This window comes from Phaenicophaeus curvirostris, chromosome 1 (assembly GCF_032191515.1).
Source record: "Phaenicophaeus curvirostris isolate KB17595 chromosome 1, BPBGC_Pcur_1.0, whole genome shotgun sequence".
Taxonomy (NCBI): domain Eukaryota; kingdom Metazoa; phylum Chordata; class Aves; order Cuculiformes; family Cuculidae; genus Phaenicophaeus; species Phaenicophaeus curvirostris.
The window spans coordinates 86440220-86446219 of record NC_091392.1 but is presented as its reverse complement, the minus strand read 5'-3'; positions in this window follow the sequence as shown (position 1 = coordinate 86446219).

The window sequence follows — 6000 nt, the reverse complement described above, 5'->3', positions numbered from 1 at the left end:
GCGGAGGCTGCCAGCCAAGCGTCGCTGCCCTGCTAGTCCAACGGTCTGAAATGACCTTCAAGAGACTGGCTGCAAGGTGAAAGCACACAAGCAGTTTGAAGATAGTTATTCAGCATTCAGGGATTAGAGCAAATAAGAAAAAGCAAAGCGGGTTTCATCGTCTTCTACAAGACATCATTGTCTAAAAGTCAAGTCTGCAAGCCCTAAAGCAGAAGCTGAGGAGAGGCAAAGGCCAAGACAACCTAAATGCAGACTTCTGTTTGGGTTCTCAGGGGAGAGGGTGGGAGTCAGTGAGAAGAGGGAGCATATTATTCCAGGCCACATCTAACTGTGTAGCGAAGTGTGGATCCCAATCAGCGCTTTGTCTTCTCTGCTTTCCTATGGGTCAGTCCCACAGAAATTCTGTGCACTATCATTGTCTTTGATTTGAAGTGGAAGAGACAACAGTCCAGACCAGGAACAAACCTTGGTAATAGCAAAGTTTCAAAGAGATCCTTGAAAATCCTCCCCAACCTAATGTCCTATAATGTCCTGATTCACTGATCTCAGTGATTCCTGAGATTTTATCTGCACTGAGGCCATTGAATCATAGTACGTTCCTTTACTTACCCCTAAGTGCTTCCAGTGCAGACTGGCTGGAGGGGCACACAACAGCACAATTGCACCCCAAAGTCATCAGCTGGTTGCTTAAGTCCTTCATACCAGGATTGAGTGGTCTGGGAGGGGGAAGGTGGGGGATGATCTCAACAGATCTCAACCATCTGTTTTGCCTGGCACCAGCACATGCCTTCTGCAATCCCTAATCTGTAAAGGTGGTGCCCAAGCTCAGGGGGTAATAAGGATTTATGGTAAAAATTCTCCTTTTTCAGTCCTTGAACAAGCAAAGAGTGGCTCCACATCTCCTCCCGGGCTCATCGAGCTTGATGGTGTGTGACTAACTCTTTCATTGACCAAAGCCCAACCACTTCCCTCACAGTGACCTTACATAACTGTTCGTCTATTTCGTTAATGAATGGAGCTTGAGAAAAATTCCATTGCCCAAGGCCCTTAGGGGAATATGCGTGAACATTGCCTCCACCTTTTGTGTGCCGATGTGTTATTTTCCTATGGATTAACTGACTACAGTGGAATTACTTTTTTGGTTGCTGTCATTGATGTCTGAAATGGCAAGCTAACAGGTGGGTGCCACAGAGATCGGAAAAAAAACAAGTCCCTGCCTGAGCAAAAGGAAACAGGAGACTCTGGCTGCCAGGAGCAGCAGCAGGGACGTCACTGCTGTGGCCAGGGACTGCACCTGTTCTCAGGCAAAAGCTGCTGTGTTTGCTCAGCCCTGCACAGATGCAAAACGTCTCCTGGCCAGTCTCGTCTCCCCGCCATGGACCCAGTAGCAGCTGGTGTCCTGGGGGCCAGATCTAGTCCTGGGGCTGGCAAGCAGCTCTCTTTGTCCTGCCAGTCAGGACAGAGCAGACAGGAGACTGGTCCTCAGGGACAGGGCTGTGGGGGGTGCTCTGCAAAGCTCAGTTACTTCCTCCACGTGCTCTTCATGTTTTTATCTGCTTGCAGGGAAGGAGATGGAGCCCCAGAACAGCCACAGCAGCCCAGCCTATTCTTCCTATGAACGCAGTAAAAATCCCTGAGACCCAGTCTGATGCTGAGCAGCAGTGGAGGGAGTTTGTAGATACCTGTTGGCTGTATCAGTATGTTAAAGGCATGCACATCAGCAATGACAGCAGGTAGGAGCAGGAGGGAAAAGGGAGATACTACAGTGTTTCAAAAAGCCCATAGTGATGCTTTAGATTTTCTCGTTTTAACCACTTCACTGTGGTGCTGCCTAAGATAGAAATTAATTTTACCATGAAAGTCCTTCTGCTGGTGGAAGACTGGAGAAGGTGGGAGCTCTACCTCTCCCAAAGTAATGTCATGTGAAAGCATTTGAAAGTACCATACACGTGATTTTCAGAAACATGATTCGTACTGTTGTCTGAGGATGTACTTTGGAACCAAGTATTTGTTGGGTGTGCAGTGTGGGCTCCCCATTGTATAAGCTACAAATCTCATGGCTGTAGAGTCTGGGAATACTGCTGAAGCTGGCAGGATAGCCAGGTTGAACTGAGCTCCACTGGACTACCATGAAGGATGGAAGTGGCAGCACTGAAATACTGGAGGATGCTCCTTTCTCTTTCAGTCCATGGGGGGAAAATGCAAATGCAGCCCTAACCTCTATAACGTCTGGTCCATGTGCAATGATGAGTAAATATTTAACTACCCAAAGAACATTCTCTTCCAGAGATCGAAGAAGCCAAGTTAATCAGTTCCAGGCTGTATTCAAGTTATGGGTGTCAAGAGGACAATACAAGTTCAAAGCCTTGAGGATGTTCAAAGTCTTCTACTACGCCTGGACAGTTGCCATGTCTCCCATAGGACGCTAAAAAGGAGGATATTTTCACCTGCTGAGAAAGCAGGATGATTAACTCACTCAAGGACATGCCTTGTAGAGAGAGGGAAGGGCTGGAGATGTGGTGAACAGGGAGTTTGAAGATCTTCCTGTTGTGTCCAGGAGGTGTTTCAGAAGCCTGAGAGCAGAGGCTGCTGCAGCGACTGCGCTGGGCAAGCCCATAGGCAGCTCTGGAGGTAGTTCCTTGTCTAGCAGCTCATTGGTGTTCACCTGCAGGGCTGATGGCAGAAATTGCCACTGGAAGTAGTTTTCAGGCTTTGGAAGGTGGTCAGTTTCTGCCAGACACAGCAATATATTTGCTCCTTCACAACAATACATTTCCAGTTATTCTTTTACCCAAGTATAGTTAATTTGCCCTCATCTGCCTCTCCCTCTTGTTCACTTCAGAGATTAGGCAGTGGGGAGAAGGTTGCTAGCACTCAGCTCTATAATATGACAAGTTTCTCCAGACACAATGAAGTTTATATTTGCTCATAATGCCTATAAGGCTGGCACTACAACCCTGGCAGCTTTGGACAGAGACATAGGGATCAGCACACTTTCTCTCACCTACACCACTGGCTCAGCAGCTGATGGACCAGGGTGTTGCCTGTTCACCTCAGCCTAGCTCTGATTTTTCCTGATGTTTCAGTATAGAGATGTTTCTCTATGGAGAAAAAAGTCACTCCAAGCATGTGTTTGTCTCTAGGCCCATGTGTTCTCTGGTGTCTCCACTATGGAACTCCCTGAGGTTCAAGGTAAAAGTGTTTTGCGTCCCCTACAAAAAGTATTATCCTTTTCTCTGGAGCCTATTTCGCTTGAAAGGGCGTCATCTAAAGTTGGGAGGAGAAAGGAGGGTAGTGACGCAGTGCCTAAGTCCATTTGGATGACTGAGCATCTCTTAAGTGTTTCAGTGAAAGCACTCGACATTTACTGTTTGAGGTATTTTTTTGTGGACAATTAAAGAGTCAAATATTTTACCATGTAATTGAAACCTTTGTGTGTTATCCAAAGCTTAACTCCTCCTAGAGAAATGACAAATCTGAAGCTGTAACTCTAAACTCAATTCTGGCTACAAAATAAAAAAGCAAAAGTCTGTGTTGCTGTTTTTCACTTTGCATTTAAATCCTCTGGACTGAGCAACCCTTGCCAGGCACTGTGCAAAGTTTTTCCCTAAAATAAGATGACAGGAGTCAGGGGCCCAAGCTAAGCTGATTAGCACAGCTAAAGCTGTATCACATTGGCACAGTGAAGTCATATGATTGACCATTGGGATAAATAATTAGGAAGCTTCCCAGGGAAGGGGAGCAGATGGGACAGACCATAGCAGCCAGGGAAAATGGGCATTTGGGGTGCACCTAGAGGGTGGTCTGATACCATTTGCTTGTTTTAATGCAGATCAAAAAAGGCAGGAGCAGCTTTGCTTGGAATAATATTTCCCATCAGCTTCCCCACTGAACATGTGTTCTATACCACTGACCCAGACTCTGGATCACCTTCACCGCGAGGGAGTATTTTTGGCCAGCAGGACAAGGAGATGTCAAGGCAGCCCCTGTCACTCTGCAACCACATGGCACCACTCCTCCTGGCCTTGCCAGCATTGGCCAGCCCTGCTCCCTTCTACTGGCCAGCCCCGCTCCTTCTCCTGCTGGGGACAGCACGGTGCCCACTGCAGAAGGGCAGCACGCTCATCAGAGAGTCTAGTGGGTTCTCCATGGGCTTTGACTTTCCCACAGGCACTGTGGCACCCTCTCTGAAGGGCAGGCAGACCACGAAGCTTTGCAGAAGCTCGGAACAGCCCCCAAAACCTGCCAGCATGGCAGCAGCACAGGGTGAGGAGCAGCACCAGCCACACACCCTGACCCTTCCCTCTGCAAAATGCAGGTGGAGAGGAAACAAGCTGTGCTAAAGTAAATGCTCATTTGTGTGAAGTCCCATGGGTATGGGGCAGTGGTGACTCTGCCCTCCCTTTCCTGTTGGGCCTCCTGATAACCCATTGAGGCATCATCTTGGCATCGAGGGGAGCACTCCAAGATGGAACCTGCTCTGAGACGGCAGCTGTTGGCAGGCCCAGGAGGAGGAAGGAGAGCCCCATACTCCTCCACTGCTCCACAGTTTGGCCTCTGGACCCCACTTTCACTCCTAAAAGATGGGGCAATAGCCCAGGCTTGAACCCAGCTCTTCATAAGCATGGCCAGGGCAGCTTAGCCAGCTCCCCATGAAGTGCCCAGAGCCGTGACTTGAAGAGTTTCCTGAGCTCCATTCATAGTTAACAGAAGCCAAAACAATAGCCAGGAAGGCTGGGGGGCAGTTGGGAGGGAGGAGCTGCCTCAGTGGCTGCCTTGGGGCACCCAGAGTCCTCCCCCATGCCAGTGGGTCCAGGATGCCCAAAAACCATGGGATTGAAGACAAAGCCTGATTATTTAAAAGGATAAAAATGAAGGCAAGGAATCTGTGCATGATGGAAAACAGCCATCCAGGAGAACCTGTACTGTTAAACAGGCAGAAGTACCAGCTGCCAGATGCCCTGGGAGGGGGCAGCTTTCCACACAAGTAGCATTTTTACAAACATTTCCCCACTGTCAAACTTGGTGGTTAAAAAAAGAGACCACAAGAAGTTAATCTTCTCTTTTAACCACAGTTTTACCCACTCTCATTTCTGTGCTGTTTGTCTTTCCTGTCTTATTGCAGACTGAGGTCGTTTGCCAGAAAATAAGACAAAGGCTCGTTGCTGCCAGAATCTGCCCTCCAACAACAAGGAATAGCAGTAAGTTGGCAAGTAGGGACACACAGAGCCACACAGAGAGCAGAAGAGAATAGCTTCTATTATTTTGGTAAGTCGCTGTTGACTTTGAGGCAGGACTCTCAGGGAAAGGTAACAGCTGGTGTTAGACAAATGATACAGCTAGAAAAAACAGAGGAGCTTTTAGATGCACAAATCCTCCTTCTGAGCTGAAGCAAAAAGCTGTAAACATCAGCCTAAGCGTGAACTGAAAAAGGTTCTTCTAAGTCTCTGTTCTTCAGGGGAAAATGAGGCTCCATGGGGAAAGAACTTGCCTCTCAGCATGCGGCAAAACAGAGGCATGCCTGGATCCCTGATCCAGATATTCTGTCATGAGGTGGTGCTTCCCCACCTGTGGAAGCCATTGCTGTTGCAAGGTCCATCAAAAAAAAAAACCTGTTGTGGTACTGTGAAAGCCCTCCCAAGACTTGTGAAGCACCGGCAGATGCTTGGCCACACTGCATTGCTGCACACAAGTGGTTTGCAAGTGCAACTGAAACCCAGTCTCATAATGTTGAGCTATGATTTACACTGTCTCCACAGATTTCACCTCATGCAACTGCTCCAACTCAGTCTTCACTACAAACATGGCATTTTTAAATTAAAAAAAAAAAAAGGAGTGGTTTGCAGTCCCTGAGGAGAGGTACCAGGCTTGAGCAGAGCTCTGGAACTGCATCAGCACTGAAAGGAACAGGCGAGCTAGAGGAGGCACAGCACAAAGACACTGTTGAGCTGCTACTTGGTGACGGCCAGGGAAGCAAACTACGCTCTGCCAGTTTACAGG